Source organism: Mchenga conophoros, linkage group LG3 (assembly GCF_057382185.1).
Source record: "Mchenga conophoros isolate Kocher_MC1m ecotype Shallow Benthic linkage group LG3, M_conophoros_male_GT1.1, whole genome shotgun sequence".
Lineage (NCBI taxonomy): Eukaryota > Metazoa > Chordata > Actinopteri > Cichliformes > Cichlidae > Mchenga > Mchenga conophoros.
Window position 1 is genome coordinate 27,417,798 of NC_140528.1, and position 19,025 is coordinate 27,436,822.

The window sequence follows — 19,025 nt, forward strand, 5'->3', positions numbered from 1 at the left end:
GTGTGGCAGTCTTGCGTTTCAGTAGCTCCTACCGACAAACCAGCAAAAAAAAAAAAAACGCCAAATGTGTCACCTGTGACACTTGTGAGGTTGTCTCAAACACACTCCGTCAGTCTTGATGCTGTTGAACAACAAAATGTTTAAAAATGTGGCGAGTTTACCTGGTGATATCCTCACGCGCGACGCGATCGCGAAAACAGCAAACAAGTAACACCACGCCGATGTTGTTCACAGGACAGCAAGAGTAAACGATCGGGAGACTCTTGTCGTCGTTATCGTTCCCCTCGCACGGTTTATTTCTCCGAATTCAGCGTTTTTGCTTCACAACTACAGCGTGCAGTTTACTTTGTGCACTAACATGGAGTCGAGTCAACCAGCGCCACCTCTGGCCAAGTGCCACAGCCTACAGCCAGATCAGCCTGTGACACACATCTGCACCACGTTTGAATTCGTGTCATGCACATTTGTACCTTTCAATTGTGTCTGTTTGTGCGTCATGCAAATAAACCTTTGAAATGAATGAAATGATATCATGTATTTATTATCAGCCTACATTTGTACAAAATGCCAAATGACATACACATAAGAATCACCATCCTGATATCAATACTTTTGCCCATACGAAAAATGTCGTGAACACACTAATATTTCACCAGTGTTGTAACATCACATGTCGTTAGCGTAGTCTGTCTGTGTCTTCCCTCTGCAAACAAACATTTCAGAGTTGGTTGTGATATACAGTCTGCATAAGTGTGGTCAATCTAATAAACATTTATAAGGAGATGGCAGTTACTGTGAATGTACAGCAGTTACACAGTGATTAGTAATAAACAGTCAGACAATGACCCTGACAATCTCATTCAATCTTGCAGATTGCACCTTCTGTGGAAAGTGGTACCACACGGTGTGTGTGGACTTCCCCTGTGCAGAAGGCGACTACAAATGTTGTGGGTGCTAAATAAACAGAAACAAATGATCCCTGTTGTCTTTGCTTACCGATCGTTTTTAGTGTTGACAATCCACATTGCTGCCATTGCATCTTTCAACATGTTTGTGGGTAGATTTGGATGTACCAGGGGTAAGTGCAGCCACTCAGCCTCTACTCAATGTGATCATAGCAGCAGGTGCAGATGTGTCACAAGTTAATCTAGTAGTGGCCTATGGTCATGTGTTAGTGGTGGGAACAGTCATATCCACTCACTCTCACTGGCTGTTTATTACTAATCACTGTGTAACTGCTGTGAATTCACAGAAACTGCCGTCTCCTTACAAATGTTCATTAGATTAACCACACTTATACAGACTGTATATAACTCCAGCCATGTTGATGAATTGCCTATATTGGCTGGAAATATTCATTTTCAGGGAAAAGACACAGACAGACGATGCTTACAGGATGTGATGTGACAACACTAATGAAATATTGATGTGTCATATTTGTCCAAGGTGTATTTCATTGTTATGGGAAAAGAGAATATCAAAATCATGATGACCAATTGGAGTGGTGATTTCTATGACTTTGTGTATATAATTTGGAATTTTGTACAAATGTAGGCCAATAAGGAATATATGATATCATTTCATTCATTTCAAAGGTTTATTTGCATGATTCACAGACAGACACAATTGAAAGGTACAAATGTGCATGACACGAATTCAAACGTGCTGCAGATGTGTGTCACAGGTTGATCTGGCTGTAGGCTGTGGCACTTGGCCAGAGGTGGCGCTGGTTGACTCGACTCCATGTTAGTGCACAAAGTAAACTGCTCGCTGTAGTTGTGAAGCAAAAACGCTGAATTCGGAGAAATAAACCGTGCGAGGGGAACGATGACGACGACAAGAGTCTCCCGATCGTTTACTCTTGCTGTCCTGTGAACAACATCGGCGTGGTGTTAATTGTTTGCTGTTTTCGCGATCGCGTCGCGCATGAGGATATCACCAGATAAACTCGCCACATTTTTAAACATTTTGTTGTTCAACAGCATCAAGACTGACGGAGTGTGTTTGAGACAACCTCACAAGTGTCACAGGTGACACATTTGGCGTTTTTTTGCTGGTTTGTCGGTAGGAGCTCCTGAAACGCAAGAATGCCACACATCTGTTCGACCAACGCCAGTTGATCTAAACGCCAGTTGATCTGGAACACCGGCATGCATATGGCCGCTGTCCACGCCGACGTCCACTTTAGGAGGCTGGCAGCAGCAAGAAAAGAAACCTCGCAACAGGAACAGACGGTAAAGGCAAAGCAGCAGCACTTCAGTTAGCGTAGCGTTGTGTAAAACTAAGGCCCACACTTCTGAGTAAACAGCGTCATGAATCATGAGCAGAGTGGCTCATAGGAGGCTTCTACAGCTACGACCTAAAAACAACATCTGTTTACCATCAAGTAAGGTAATGTACACACTACAATGAGTAAACAGCTACCAGCTGCGATGGAGGCTTCAGAAGGGTAACCCGCAGATGATCTCTGCAACACCAAGGGAAGTCAGGTGACCAAAAAGGTGATCACAGGTAAGCGATCCAGGAATGGTCAAATGGCTACTATTTATACTAGCGCCCCCTAATGGGCCAGGCCGGAAGTGGGTTGAACCGAGACATAACATTCATCCTGCCACACTTGGATCTGTTACATTTATAATTTCAGCGTTCCTCATAGAGCCCCCACTCCTCCTGTTATTTTGGTTCTCTGTTCAGCTTACACGTCATACACAGTTTCGGTCAAAACAACTTCTTTACCTCTGCCCTTACTTAATGTGTATGTGTGTGTGCTGCTGCTCTGGTCTGCACATCTGCATCCTGTTCTTAATACACTGCCTCTGCAGCTCTGCACAAGACTTCCTGATAATCCAAAACACTGCAGGAAGCTCACATGTGGTAAATCCACTGCATCGGCACAACCGTCACTGCCAGTCGACTAATGTGACACTTGCAGACTGAGTGATGCTGGTTTGTGCTGAGTGTGAGACAGAGCTGACCTCTGACCTCAGGGTGGAGAAACCTGATAGAAAACTCTGACTCAGCAAAAATGTAGCCAAGGTCACATGTAAGAGCACAGCCAATGAAACAGCTGGGTGAGTTGTAACTAATAACTCAGCTGACACAGTCAGACAGCCTGTTTCTATGGCAGGTTCATTTGGCTGTTTTGAAAAGGATCTTATCCTAATGACTCAGTTTAACTAAATGTAAAATCCTTGTATTCTGAGTAACTTTATGATTGGCTGCATGTGATGTGGGGACATGTGGCAGTTATAACAAACATAACTTAGGCTGCGTGTAAATGGGCTCTGTGCAGCTTTGAATCAGCTCCTGTTGGCCTCCAGCTTCTGGAAACACTTCCAAGCAGAGCTGCCGCTTTGCAAGCCCGACTGGGAACAGTTCCCACAGCAGGTGGTCCCATCATGTCAGTGGTTGCTGTGTGGGTGAGGAAAGGACTCACAGGGAGGTGAAGGCTGCTGTTTATCATCTCAAACACAGGACGACTGGCTGAGCTGAAAGGACTGAAGCGAACACACGTGCAGAGTCGAGCACATCAACATCAACAATGACGCTGAGCAGAGAGACACTGAGGGTTTAAACACTCTGGCTGATGATGATGATCAGGGACACACAGCTGAACTGAACTAATAACACACAGGAAGCAAACATGACAGCAGGAAATGTGAACAGGTGAATAAACACGAAACAAGTGCAAACACTGGGCGAACACCAGGAAGTAACTGTGCATGTCATCAGTGTGGATCCATGAAGACTGAATGAGTGATTTCCTGATATGTATGGTGATCAAATCACTTCTGTATGAACTGTGTGTTTCCAGCTTTATGTTCGTTGGATATGAAACCTTGATGCTTGTTTGAAGGACACAGAGGGACCTTGTTTCCTTCTTTCCTTCCTCTCTGCTTCACCTGCTGCTCTTCACTCTGTTACTTTGTGACTCTGGTTAAAGACACGTGGGTGGTGTCTCCACCTGTAGATGGAGCAGCAGCTGGTCTGCTGAGTTCCTCTGACCGTCTTTGATTTGTGCTTCCAGAGTTTAACAGGAAGGTGAAGCGAGAGAAAGAGCAGGAAGAAAAGCTGAGTTTCCTCTCTGTGTCACATCCACAGTGTCTTTAGATGATGGAGTGACTGCAGAGAGAGTTCACAGCTGCACTGTTTGTGCCCTTTAGATGTGCACTTATTCCAAATATGCATCATCACTGCGCAGTGAGCAGGATGGAGGAAAGAAAGCATTCAGTATGTGTGCTCGTTCACACTGAACAGATAAGACTGGATCACATATTTGTGCATGTAGAGGCTGCACTCTCATTAATATGAGCTGTGCTTCATGTTAATAAGAAGCACAGCTCATATTAATATGATAATGTGTATACAGTCTCATGTTAATATGAGCTCAAGCTGCTCTTCAAGCAGCTCGTCTTTACTTTAATACTCAGAGCTTTACTGCAGCAATGATTCAGAGTTTCAGCTTTTGAACAGACTCGAGTGATGAAAACTCAGAAAGCTAAAGTCACAGGTTCACCTGTTCACACCTGCTGGCAGATCACCTGTCAGCACCTTCATGTCATCAATCTCTGATGTTGATCCTCCAACAGTTACAGACTGACGGATTCTCCTGTGACCTGCTGACATCATCCTGAACACAGTAAAGCTTATTTGTCAGGCAGCTGCAGGTCTGTGTGACGTGTTGGACACAAACAGGAAGTGGATGCAAGTGTGTCACACTGTGACCTCTGAGGACTCAAATGTTTCAATCCAGCACAAATCAGTCTGATTACAAACCTGAACAGTTACTGATCAGCTCAGTTGGTCATGCTCACCTGCACTAACCTGATCATTGTGTCTTTAAAAGCTTCCTGTGCGTCACTAACATCTCTGCATCGTTTGCAGGCAGAGGAGACGTGCTGGCAAAGTTGAACCTTCATCAACATTTACACTTTGTTTTCTTCAGCTTTCACTGCTGCTGCCTAAAAACAAAGCGACGGTACCAACGATGAAGAGCTCAGTCTGGACTGAGTGTTTGCTTCAGTATCATCTGTGACGTCACGCTTTGGCTCTTTAACATGTTAAATACATTTTCCTGTGAAACAGTAGATAAGTTGAACAGCACTGATATCAGGGACAGTCCAAAGACTTTGGTGCTCGGCAAAGCTTCAAGTTTCAGCTTTTGTTGTGATGCACAGACAAACAGACCAGCCACGTTTATCTAGAATGAAACTCTTTGGCTCCTCAGCTTTACATCAGCATACAGAGAGTGTGCAGTTCTGTTATGGAGAAAAAAAAGAGGTACAGTAGGTGCCCTGGAGGAAGCATGTGTTGAAAGTTGGACATCAACTTTAAAGAAGGATTTTTTAATTAATTTTTGAATACGATGGAATATTTCACTTAACCCTTAATGGCTTTGAGGATAAGTGTCCTTTAATTTATGAGGAACATTATCTGTCTCGCTCATGTCTGCGGCGGGCTCGCTTAGCAAGGGTCGAACCTTAGGACCCTTACTGGATACAGACGCCCCAGAATGAAGAGAATATCTATGGTTTTGTAGTTTTTCTCAGGAAATCCTCCTTCAGTCTTCCTCAGTTTCTTTAAGTCACCAACTGGACCTGCTTGCTGAGATTTGGTCAAACCTGCAAAAACTGAAGTTTATGTGAGACGTCGTGGCCCTTTTTACACATGAGCTCTGGTTTCCATTTTATCAAGATATTTGCTAATAAATAACTTTTACTGTCAGCTGACCAGGAGGGCAAAGTGGTAGCAATCATGTACAACAATGTGTATAACCTCACACATTTTTCCCAAACTGAAACCAGATCAGTAAAGTAGATGAGATGTCAGTGAATAAAGCACAGGGGCAAGTTAAAGTAAAGTCTAATTTATTTATTGGTTTAGGGCTCAGAAAACAAAGAATCACATGTTGAAATTAATGCACAGGAAACATCAAATTAGTATTTCGTCAGGGAGAAAGGACCCAAAATGCAGGACTAAACTCGAACACACTCAGAGTACGATGCAACAGGGAGCACAGGAAAACACAGGGCTTAAATACACAGGGAGTAATCAGGGAATGGAAACAGGAGGGGAACACAGCTGGAAGAAACCACACCCCACGAGACAGGCGAAACGTGACCTGAACCCACAGAACCAACAAAAGATTATTAAATCCTTGAAATCTTCCTTCCTCAAAGGTTAGTGATGATTTTCTAAAAAACACTTGGTGGAGCGTTTCAGTCTGATTTCATCAATAATCCAACTCAGTACATCCCATCCACGCAAGCATGTGTTACCTGCTCAGCTGATCTTTAATGATTCGATGTTAAAACTTTATTTTTAAACAACTAAAGCTTTTAACTCCAGGGAATTTTGCTCATTCGGGTTACTTCAGGGTTAACCCTGAGTTTTCTGTCCTACGGAGCTGGTTCACAATCGCAAACAGCTGCAGCTGAGAGAACATAAACTCAAACTGTCAGGAGCAGGTTATGTCTTTTAACCCTTGTGTGGTGTTCATATTTTTGTTACTCAACCAGTGTTCATGGGTCTGGTGGACCCGCTAGAGTTTTGGCTTTCCAAATTAACACTATCAAACAATTTTATGTTAAATTACTCAACAAATGTTTACTTCATCCCAATTACAAACCATATGAACAGCAAACATGGTTAATTTTTTCCCTTTACCTTTGTCAGATCACATTTATGAATTAATGTGCTTCTCGTTTTTTTTTTGTTTTTTTTATAAAATGTTATAAAAAAATAAATCAGTTGTAATCAAGTGGAGTGAGTGGAAAGACACAACACATTTACACGTGAAGCAATATGTTTCACAACTAAATGGGATCAGCTGCTCATCAATGGTGACATTAGACCCAGGTTTGTAAAACAGGGGGAGGTGGTGCACACACTTATCCCACACTGTCCTAATGGCAGCTAGCTTGTCTCTCTGCCGTCGAGCTGGTCTGTCGTCTCGGTTATCAAAACGGATAATCCTGGAAATTTTGTGGAAGTTTTCCAGAGACATTGATGCACGGAAAGGTTCTTGCCGGTTTCTGCATCCCACAGGGATTCTGTGGATTCCCCTTCGGACCTGAAAACTCCTGCAAGGATAAGAACCCCAAAGTAGGCCTTTGGGGTTCTTAGATTAATTTGGTCTCCTTCCACCTCTCTCCAAAAACACACCTTCCTTCTAGATTACTGCAATCCAGAATAATTTTCTGGATGGAATCTGGGATGAAAATCTCAAATGAAGACTTGATGTCCTGCACATGAGTAACTTCAGCCGTGTTGGCCCTGGCTTATCACAGTAACAGCTCTGCAGGGTGGCTCATTTCTTGGGCAAGAAGACCATTCAATTTCACCAGTTATTGACATCCATATTTCTTCACTTGCTGTCTGGTGGACTTGTTCTGGTCCTGGAGCTGGCAGCAGATGGGGTACTCGTCTTCGTTTTTTTACTAAATGGTGCTCAACCTCATCCTCTTCTTCAAAGTCACTGTCAGACTCTGAATTTTCAGAAATGTGAAATATTCTGAAACCTCTTTGTCAACATCATCATCAGAAGCTCCTCTCTCTTCCAAAATCAATTGGACGGCCCTCGCAGCAGATAATCTTTTGCCATCTTGATCAGTTGTGATAAAGAACCACACTGGCAAAGTCTTATTTATAGTATTATGCCCCTAATTTGCAGGTGGGACAGGGTATGAGAAAATAAAATTTGGATCCCTCAAGAAAGAGGGTAAAATGTGTGGGAATGTCAGAGCAGACGGTGTTGATAGTTGAATTTTCAACAATGTGGCAACTTTGTGCGGAGCAGGAGGGGAAGAAAACACTATCAGCAGCACCAGAAAGGAGGAAGACAGAGTGTGGGAACACAGGACCTGCACTTTCAACACTTTTATTAGACCTGGGTCCAGTGGACCCGAACACCTTGTATGTAATGTAAATGCGTGGGGGGAGGTACAGTATGAGGTCATTGAAAATTAGTTTGGATTTATGTTCTTCACAGAAAATAAGCCAAAGCCAATGAATTTCAGGTTGAAAAAACAATTAATTCTTTAATTTTTCTTTTGAAAAAAACTGAAAACGGGTCTCACAGACCCGAACACCATACAAGGGTTAAAGCGTGCTTTCAGTGACATATTGATTATCTGCTGGGTGAAATGTGTTCATGTGATCAGAAAATGATTCTGCTCTGCTGATGAGTCTGTTCCACTGCCACAAACATGAAACACACACCTCGATACCTGTTCAACCAACCACACCTGTGAAATAAACAGCCATACTGAGCGTTGATCGCTTTTTACAACAGGATTGTATTTTACTGGTATTTCTTTTATACTCCTTTTTTATTCCTAATGTCTGTTGTGTTGTAAGGAGCGTTTTCTGTGGAAGATGGGGAAACCCTGGGTTAACTCAAGTTTATATCTGTTTATCCTGATAAGTAAAAATAATACTAATGAAGGGTGATCAGGCCTTTCCTCGAGATCTGCCCCAAAAACAATCAGAGCTCATATTTGCATAATTACTTTATTTTTATTCAATTACTTTATTGTGTACTTCAACTTTCAGCGTTGCAACGCTGAAGTTTGTCATGCTGGATTTAATGGTGACATTAAAATCTGTGTGAGTCAGATCATAGCCATCAGCTTTTCCTCTGACAAACCCTCTCTCAGGAGTGCGATACATCTTATCATAAAGAGCACTATCACTGTTTGTTTCCCCGTCAAAGACTCCGACGGCGCACCAGTTAGAGTACAGGCCGTAGTCAAAAGGAACCGAGAACAGGACGGCTATTTTCTTATCAGCTCTGTCTGCAGCTGTATCGTAGAGATCGTAGGTGAAGACTCCAACAGATCCTCGCGCTGTGCCGCCAGTCTTAGAGAACAGAGCGCTGCCACATTCAGAAGGCCCAAGTTTTGTTGGCAAAGGGATTTGGCAGAGTCCGCTAACAAGATGCAGACTAGTGAGGAAAAAGAAAAATATGAATTAATATTCTTATTCCAACAGGACCCTAACTCTCATAATGAGTCAGGTGGATGAGTTTGTTTAGAGAAAGAAACATGGACAGGGCTATTGCTGCTGAGATGACTACATCATGTCAGTGTTCAGAAGAAATTTACTGCTCGTCTATTCAATTCAATTCAATATTATTTATATAGCGCCAAATCACAACAAAAGTCGCCTCAAGGCGCTTCATAGATACAGAGAAAAACCCAACAATCATATGACCCCCTATGAGCAAGAACTTTTGCAACAGTGGGAAGGAAAAACTCCCTTTTAACAGGAAGAAACCTCCGGCAGAACCAGGCTCAGGGAGGGGCGGGGCCATCTGCTGTGATTGGTTGGGGCGAGAGAAGGAAGACAGGATAAAGACATGCTGTGGAAGAGAGACAGAGGTTAATAACAGATATGATTCAATGCAGAGAGGTCTGTTAATACATAGTGAGTGAGAAAGGTGACTGGAAAGGAAAAACTCAATGCATCATGGGAATCCCCCGGCAGCCTACATCTATTGCAGCATAACTAAGGGAGGATTCAGGGTCACCTGGTCCAGCCCTAACTATATGCTTTAGCAAAAAGGAAAGTTTGAAGCCTAATCTTAAAAGTAGAGATAGTGTCTGTCTCCTGAATCCAAACTGGAAGCTGGTTCCACAGAAGAGGGGCCTGAAAACTGAAGGCTCTGCCTCCCATTCTACTTTTAAATACTCTAGGAACAACAAGTAGGCCTGCAGAGCGAGAGCCAAGTGCTCTAATAGGGTGATATGGTACTACAAGGTCATTAAGATAAGATGGGGCCTGATTATTTAAGACCTTGTATGTGAGGAGCAGGATTTTGAATTCTGGATTTAACAGGAAGCCAATGAAGGGAAGCCAAAACAGGAGAAATATGCTCTCTCTTTCTAGTCCCTGTCAGGACTCTTGCTGCAGCATTTTGGATCAGCTGAAGGCTTTTCAGTGAGTTTTTAGGACTTCCTGATAATAATGAATTACAGTCGTCCAGCCTGGAAGTAATAAATGCATGAACTAGTTTTTCAGCGTCACTCTGAGACAGGATATTTCTAATTTTAGAGATGTTGCGCAAATGGAAGAAAGCAGTCTTACATATTTGTTTAATATGTGCTTTGAAGGACATGTCCTGGTCAAAAATGACTCCAAGGTTCCTCACAGCGTTACTGGAGGCCAAGGTAATGCCATCCAGAGTAAGAATCTGCTTAGAGACCATATTTCTAAGATTTTCAGGGCCGAGTACAATAACCTCAGTTTGATCTGAATTAAGAAGCAGAAAGTTAGCGGCCATCCAGGTCTTTATGTCTTTAAGACATTCCTGCAGTTTAACTCATTGGTGTGTGTTATCTGGCTTCATGGACAGATAGAGCTGGGTGTCATCAGCATAGCAGTGTAAATGTATGCTATGTCTTCTAATGATACTGCCTAAGGGAAGCATGTATAATGTAAACAGAATGGGTCCTAGCACTGAACCCTGTGGAACTCCATAATTAACCTCAGTGTGTGAAGAGGACTCTCCATTTACATGCACAAACTGGAGTCTATTAGATAGATATGATACAAACCACTGCAGCACAGTACCTGTAATACCTGCAGCATGTTCTAATCGCTCTAATAGGATATTATGGTCGACAGTATCGAACGCTGCACTGAGGTCTAGCAGGACAAGCACAGAGATGAGTCCACTGTCAGAGGCCATAAGAAGATCATTTGTAACCTTCACTAAAGCTGTTTCTGTGCTGTGATGAGCTCTGAAACCTGACTGAAACTCTTCAAATAAACCTCTGCAGATGATCTGTTAGCTGTTTGACAACTACTCTTTCAAGGATGTTTGATATGAAAGGAAGGTTGGAGATTGGCCTATAATTAGCTAAGACTGCTGGGTCTAGAGATGCTTTTTGAGTAAAGGTTTAACTACAGCCAGCTTGAAGGCCTGTGGTACATAGCCGATTATTAGAGATAGGTTGATCATATTTAAGATCGAAGAATTAATTAATGGCAGGACTTCTTTGAGCAGTTTTGTAGGAATGGGGTCTAAAAGACACGTTGATGGTTTGGAGGAAGTAATTATTGAAGTTAACTCAGAAAGATCAATTGGAGAAAAAGAGTCTAACTTAACATCAATGGTACTAAGAGTACCTGATTCCCTTCTGTTACTTTTATTAGTGATATCAGTGAGGTGTCAGGTGATGTGCAGGCAGCATCTCAGTCACAGTAAGAAGTGTGGTCACCTGGGGTTTTGAAGGGTGTAGCCCTCAGTCTTGTTCGTAATATGAATGACGGACTGCCGAGCGCCCATGGTGTCCGCAAACTAAAGAACAAAAAGAGAGAGAAGAACGTGTTCCTGTCTGTGGGAGCATCTCTGTTCGTAAGACAGTAAACGTGATACAAACACCATCATGTCGTCCACTGTTACAGCCCCAGTGCCCCACCCTGTGGGACTTTTCCAATAAGAGAGACTTTACCTAAAAAGTTTCCTTCAAAAGGCTCTGCAGCTTTATTATTTATTAAAAAACAGTTTGAACATGGAGCACCGTGTGTGTGAGCAGCTGTGACTCACGTTTCCACAGCGAGCGCTCCGAACGAAACGATGACAAACAGATTCTGAACACGTCAGAGAAAGGAACATCTTTGTCTGTGTTTCAGTCAAATAAACAAGCTCGGACTCACAGCGATGAGATGAATTCAGGTGATCGTCACCAGTGTTCGTGTGCAGTCCTTGCAGTCTGACTGAGACCAAACAATCCTCTGTTTGTACCCTGAAAGTGAAGCAGAACGTCTGTTCATGAACTAAAGGAGATTTGTAGAGAGATTTTTTTCCCTTTCCAGAAAAAAATACTACCTCATTTTTTTTCTGGAGATTCGAGAAAAATGTTTTTTTACTCTGACACGTTTTGGTTTATTTCTTTTTGATTGGTCACTAAGATATTTAAAGCAAATCCCCCTCTCGCCCCTGTGGGCTGTCTTTATTGTTCAAGCTCGTATTTGATAGCTAAAGGCTGCACACTAAAACTGGTGATTATTCACTCTGAATTATTCTTATAGGTCGTCCAACTATAAGGTTGCTTTGAAGGTAACATTGTGGTGTTTATCCCGTTGGATTAAGTTTGCAAATGTGCAAAGGGCTGATTATGTTTGCAAGCAGCGTATTCCATTAATATTAATTGCAAATCACTGAATGCAGGACATTATGATCGGGAGCTAAATGAAAGCGCAGCTCACTCAACACAAGCTGAACAGCAGAGAGGGAGGAGAGCAGTGAAGAGTGTTTCCTGGCTACACTAAGTAACAGTTACTGTGGAATAGCTCAGGCCGCATTCAGTGTGTTTCGTCTGATTCCTGGACTCTGATCACGCACTAACAGGTCATGGCGGACACGCTCGGCCTCGTTGGGCCAGCTGTGAGTCCGTTACCGTGAACTATGGAGCGGCAGATTTGTGCTGGAACTGAGCTGCACACAGCTGATGTGTGCATCGGAGACCATTCAGATGGAAACCTGCAGACCCACAGAGCTGAGAACTGTCTCTGCACATCTGCCTGTGTTAGAACAGGAAGTAGTTTCTAATTTCATCAAGCTTGTCAACTTCCTGTGGTCGCAGAGATGTTAAAAACAGGAAGTGTGGTTGCTAACCTGTTGCTATGTGTGCTGATGTCACACAGACTAGGATGAGGTGCAATATATTAGACAATTCACACAATTCACAGTATATCGGTTTAGTATTCACCTCTCTCGAATAAAACACCACCAAAAATGTGTTTTCCTATTAAAGGTGACGAATTTTGTAATGTAATGTGATGCGTTACACACAAACAAGCCTTACTGCTCGTATTTATCAGGTCTTCTCCTCGTGCATTTAACAAAATAGAAATACAGGTGTAGTTCATTACCCCGTCTGCTTTTTGTAAAGATGACTTTATTCTGATGTCATTATTTGATAGAAACATGTCTGTCTAGTGGCTAGAATGCTGGCAGTCCGCCCAGTCACCGCTCACTGTTTTAGGACATTTAAATGCAAAAATGCATCTTTGGGCACATTTTAATGTCCGCTAAAGTTAGCGTTGTAATAGCAAACAAGTATTTTTGATGCAATTGCATTTAAAAACAAAAGTGCCATTTTTTTCTCCCCTCTGAGGTCAGTGGGAGGAGGCACAGACCCACCATTTAAACTGAACCCCTTTTGGTTACACACTTTTTGTTGTGAAATCACAACAGTCTGATGGGCTTGTACAGGGCGATGGCTGTGTAGATTTCTACCAGAGGTAGAACGTGAAATATTTGACTCTGTGTGTCTCCCATCCTCTCAGTGTTGGGATGGTGAATGAAGGAGTTTTGTGCAGTTCCAGCAGAGACACTAAAACACAGCAGTGATTGTGTCCAAACAGACAAACATGAACTAAATGCAGTGAAGCTGCTGTTTGTCTGAGTGCATCAAATGTCTGAGGGAGCTCACTGCACAGGAACGTTTACTTTTATTTCACTGTGAAGGCTGAACCCTCTCTGAAGTCAGCAGCATCATTTCAGAGTTTTAGAGTCGAACATTTCTAACAGGAAGTGATCAGAAGTCTACAAAAGGCTCTGAATCCTCAAACACTGAGAGGAAATCTGCTGTTCAAGCTGCTGATCGTGTTGTTAACATTTCAACACTAACTCCAGATGTTTCCAGTTGCACATCCATCACATCAGGGAAGTTCTGGCAGCAAAAACTGACCAAAGGCTGAAAACACTCATTTATCTGTGAGCAGCATCAACTTTTAGACAACAGGAAACATCAGCAAGCATTTTTACATCAGTCCCAAAATGAACAGAGCTGCTGCCTCCATCTACAAACTGCCCCACATGCAGAACCACAAACTCCACCCTGCACTGAGAACTGAAAAAGTCTTCACTGTTACTTTTCTACAGATCATCACTGAAAATATCATGACTGACTCATCATGGAGTCTTTTTTCCTTCAAACTACAAACATCCTGGACATTAAATGTTTCTGTAAACAGCAGCAGAAACTTTCAGGAACTGAAGACAAAACTTCAGACTTCAACACAAACAAATGTCTCTGCCGCCATCTTTTATATACAAGCTATAGATAGTCTACAGTGGAAATAATAATTGAAACCAGCAAACACACAATCACGAAAAAGCAGAAGTTATACTGATGTTAGCCAGGGAAACATTACAGACTGCTTCCATTACCTTCACAGCGTCAGTCACAAACATTTACTTCAGGAAAGTGAAATTAAAGTTTGAACAGGAAGGAAACACCCACAGAGGCATCTGAGGACACCGAAACAAACACACTCTGTGCTGCATTCTAGTGCATCTTGGAAACTCCCAAAGCTCTGGCAGGTTATCTAAAGGTGATTTATTTCTTCCGGTTTTCCTGTTTGAAACACAAACATCCGTCCCCACTTTGTTGTTCTTCTTCCTGCAGCGTTTGAATATTTCAGCACTAAACTGATGTTTGTTCAAAGCTCATTTCAACCTGTTGAAGTCATGACTCAAAGTGCAGACTGAGAGTGGATCACATGATGTTTGAGGTGTGTCATGTGACATGTTCAGTATTGTCACACATGTCTAGATTGTCCCTGATATCATAACTGCTCAAACACTGATGATTATATTTGAAGAATTATTCCTGATGGCAGCAAAGTTTGAATGGAGCTCTCTGTCTGTGCTGATTTGTCGCCCTCTGGAGGTCAAAGCACAAACTGCATGATGTCACTGTAACCACCACAGAGACAGGAAGTGTTTTTATGACTGAAACACTGAAATGATGCTAACGGCTGTCGTTAGGCTCACTGACAGCAGTGCTGATGTGTTCATGTCAAACACTGGCTCAGGTCAGACTCCTTCATCCTTCTCCAGCGTGAGGCCGCCCTCAGACCCACAGGAGCTCTGACCTTTGACCTCCTGACCCTAACCATTTTAGTTTTTGGTTTTCAGAAAGTCCAAAAGCAGTTTTCCCTTCTTTTCCAGACTGGTGAGGAAAGTCTCTTTCAGCGGTACCCCAGTAAGTTCTTCAAAATGGACTGTCATTCCAATCACCTGAAACAAAAAAGGCCACTCTTCTTTGAGGGTTTGCATGTCTGCTCCGCTGTTTATTGCTTTGCGCTGAGAGTAGTAGGTGCATTTCATTAGAGTTTTTACTTCTTCATGACTGAAGCTTGTCTGTTCACTGAGAATCTTCATACGTTCCTTCTTCTCCTGCTGGGTTTCCAGTGTCTCACTGACTGGCAAAAACTTCATGTCCCACTTTATGCAGCCATATGTGTCTTGAACAGATGCTCGCTTTTCAGGTGTCACTTCATCGGTGTCATCTGATCCTCCCTGTTTGCGCTTCTGTAACACTGGTGAAGTAGACCTCTTCACATTTTCAATTCGTGCCTGAATCTGTTTTACCAAAGAGTGGTACCCCTGTCCTACCACATCCCCCTCTATGACATCCTGCAGCGACTTGGGATACATCGCAACCAGTTTTTTTGCAATTTCAGTCGAGGCTCTTCTACTTGGAGAGGCACAGGCTTTCATCATCTCCTTCACAATGATGCGGATCATCTCCCTCCAAAATCGAGGCTTTGGTCTTTTCGCTCTCTGAAGACACTGGATCAAGTCTTCTGGAAAATCTTCACTTGGAATTCTAAAGTTATCTACCCAGTCTAGAGAATATATTGGACTGAGTGAGGGGGAGGCAGAAAATGAGGAGCAAGAAGATGGAGACGATATGCTGGCCTGGCTTGAAATTTCCATATTTGGTGCTGTAAAACAATATCACAAACAATAGATTAATTGTACTTTTTGGACCTTGGCCAAAGCATAATAGAAAAAACAAAGCCCTTCATGGCTATTGTGCAATGAAATCATAATACTTACTGGTTTGTTTCCAGGCAGCCAGCAGTTTTCAGACTGTGCAGCAGGCTTGGAAATCAAGGGTACAAAGTCATCTGATGTGGTTGGAACAGATGATGATTGACATGCAGACTCTCTATATAAATCACCAATGCTGCTGTCTGAAAACTCTGTGTTTACGTGACATGTGAGCAGTAAAAGATGATTTAACTCTAAAGGTATTTGTGCATCCTCTTACTGGACAAGTGACCACGTGTCCTTCCACAATATGGCTCTTCAGATGCGCTATTAACTCTTTAGAGTTCTGACACTGACGTTCACACATCGCCATTGCACATGTAAACGAAGAAACCACCACCACACCAGTGACATGGGTGGGGGCAGTGTCTTCGGTAAAAATGAGCCTTAAACGCGCCATACCTGGTGTATGTCTGCTTGCAGCCTGCTTCAATACACCGAAAGAAACAACGTGGCTCATTCCGATGCAGTTTACAATGAAGCACGTAGCCCCTTGATGACTGAACTACCTTACCACAGAAATTACACGTTAACATAACTCCATGTACTTTGGTAATTCCTCCCTAGCGAATTAAGCACGCCAAATACAGAAACTAATCCAGAGCAATGCTTCCCTCGCAACAGTAATGCTAACTCAACTCACAAATGCTAACTAAATTCACAACCTCACTCATAAAAAACGAACTGCTAAAATTATCTATAAACGCTGGGCTGGTGGATTTTTATAACAGAGATAACTTGAAGTTGCATGTACTCACCTCACCTCGAACTAATTGTAAGCTGCCAGGATGTCTACAAATTCCGAAGATGCTGTGGTCCAAGCAGCAATAAATGGCGCTAATATACGAGTTCAAAACTGTGTCCGTTAGCGAAGCCAACTTGAGTGTCCTGCATGAAAAAAAGAGCGGTTGGCACACAGCTCAGCAGCGCGCCGCGCTATTGGTCATTTTCAGGTGACGTCATCCCGCAATGTAACGTCGCTCTTTGTTTCTTTAGGAGGTTCGAATTTGATCAGAAGTCACGTCTGCAGACCGCTGCAGCCACGTCTTGCCTTGCTTCCCCTTTTTTTGGTGAAATGGTTCGCTCATACTGCACAATGTTGCTACCAGATTTTTTTTTCTCTGCAATTCGAACGTAAAACGTCTGTACACACAGTTTACCAGCAGTTTAGCTACCAATCAACAGCGATCACACAAACTCAAAATTTAAGGCCGACCCACTTAAGGTGGTCTGATAATATGGCGTGAAACACAACAACATAAAGTTGTTTTAAAATAATAATTAAAAAAGATTATTGAAATCAATTTTATTCACAACCATAAACTTTATTTTTAACATCTTCTTTTGCTGTTGATTTTTTTTATCAGAAGGTTAATAATGATATACTGCAGGCCTAACTTTTAATCTGTATATGAATTTTAAAATAATAAAAATACTATCAGTTTTATTGTCTTTCACTGCTGATATTTGCTTTTTTTTTTTTGTTGTTGTTGTACTGGTTGTATTATTACGGTGGACCCTATTTTTTAACATCTTGCTTCTGTAAAAATGAATGTTTTTGTTTGCTTAAAAATCTACAGCTTTATACTGTGAATTCCAATGTGCACAACCCCAAAAGATGTAGTTTTACTCAAATAATACCGTAAAATCTAAGTTTTTCAGACATTTTCAACATTACAATATGTAATTGTAAAATGTATGCATATTTATTTGTTTTCACAGAAAATATTTATAATTTCAACATTTTATTACAGTAAAAAACAAAGTTTTATCCAGTCTCACAATTAACGGTTATTCAATCTATTTAATACATTAAAAGGAAGTTTTTGGTTTTACGCTCCATTACCGTTGGAATTTGACGGTGTTTTGATGTATATTTTACTGACTTTTTTTACAGTGTATATTCTGTCTTGCTTTTGTTGACTTTTTATTCCTCTTCTCTTCGGAGCATACTCAGATACTCTGCTACATGCACTTCAAACATCACATCTGTAGAGCTCTTTCTCAGCATGAAGCCATTCTGTTGCTCACTGATCCTCACCTCCCTTCTTAACCTAGCTTCAACAACTCAACAAAGCACCTTTAAAAAAGTGCACTTAAGGATGGTACAAAGAAAAAGGAAACTTGATTCCAGGAGGAACAGCACCAGGAATCAAAAGTATCAGGAGTGAACAGACATGGGAACAAGACAGAAAGAGGAGACGAGATAAAACATGAAGTGAACATGAAGATGAAACGTGTGACTAAAAATAAAGCACAGTATAGGACACGTAGGATGAAACACAAAGAGAGGAACATGGGAACGGGTCAGTGCAAGCTGGCTCCCCCCAGTCTGCATGCCAAATATGCCCCCCCATAAATCAGTCCATTTACACGACTAAGACACAGACAGCAAGGGAGCGAGACACACACACACACAGAGGGTTAGAGAGTGGACAGAGGATGATGGAGACGCAAACAGCGATGTGTTTATAGGCATCAATATGGAAAACATCAGCAAGGACAATAAAACTAAAAAGGAAGACAAGCATTTATTAGACTCAGAATCTAAATTATCACAAGAGCCAAAATCAATGAGATTTACTTACAAGAGTCTCAACACTGAACTTGAAGAGTTGGGTGCCTGCAGACAGACAAATCTTTTTCATATGATGGCTGCTCCTAAAAACAGACTGAAGAGGAATGAGGGAGGGCTGGAAACAGGGAGGCCACTCCAGGGTTCACTCACACATTTTTTTTTGTAAGTCATGTGATTTACAAAAAGCTGAGCAACAGAGGGAGGGTACAACAATGTGTGAGTGGACCCTGGAGTGACCTCCCTTCCTCTGCTACTCAGTTTTTTGTAAGTCATGTGATTTACAAAAAGCTGAGCAGCAGTGCATGCTCAAGCTACAAGCACCACAGGAAGCAAGAAGGACAGAGGCCTCTATCCAGTGTCTATGGCAAACAGTGAAACAGTAGTGCTTTGAAACCAGACTAACATGTTTCTGAGATGTCATTCATTTCCAGATAAGCCTGGAGCTGAAGGAACACAACTTTTTCCATGATTCTGGACAAGAAGGTTAGTTTAGAGATTGGCCTAAAATTTGAAAGAAGATTTGCTTTTCAATGTGAAACACTTTGAAAGGCAGCAACAAGTTTAATGTTCAGAAACCTAAAGTCTGTATCAGCA

The 19,025-nt window shown here is 42.1% G+C and overlaps 1 long non-coding RNA gene across 2 annotated transcripts; it reads right to left on the minus strand.

Moving 5' to 3' along the window:
• Positions 1-5,856: 5,856 nt before the first annotated feature.
• Positions 5,857-18,577, minus strand: LOC146577952 (uncharacterized). Of its 2 annotated transcripts, XR_014891446.1 has the most exons (4): positions 18,442-18,577; positions 11,662-11,750; positions 11,223-11,302; positions 5,857-8,944 (listed from the first exon to the last, which is right to left on the minus strand). It is a non-coding gene; the product is annotated as an uncharacterized LOC146577952 (long non-coding RNA). The 2 variants fall into 2 exon arrangements; XR_014891445.1 differs by lacking the exon at positions 11,662-11,750.
• Between the last annotated feature and the right edge of the window lie 448 nt (positions 18,578-19,025).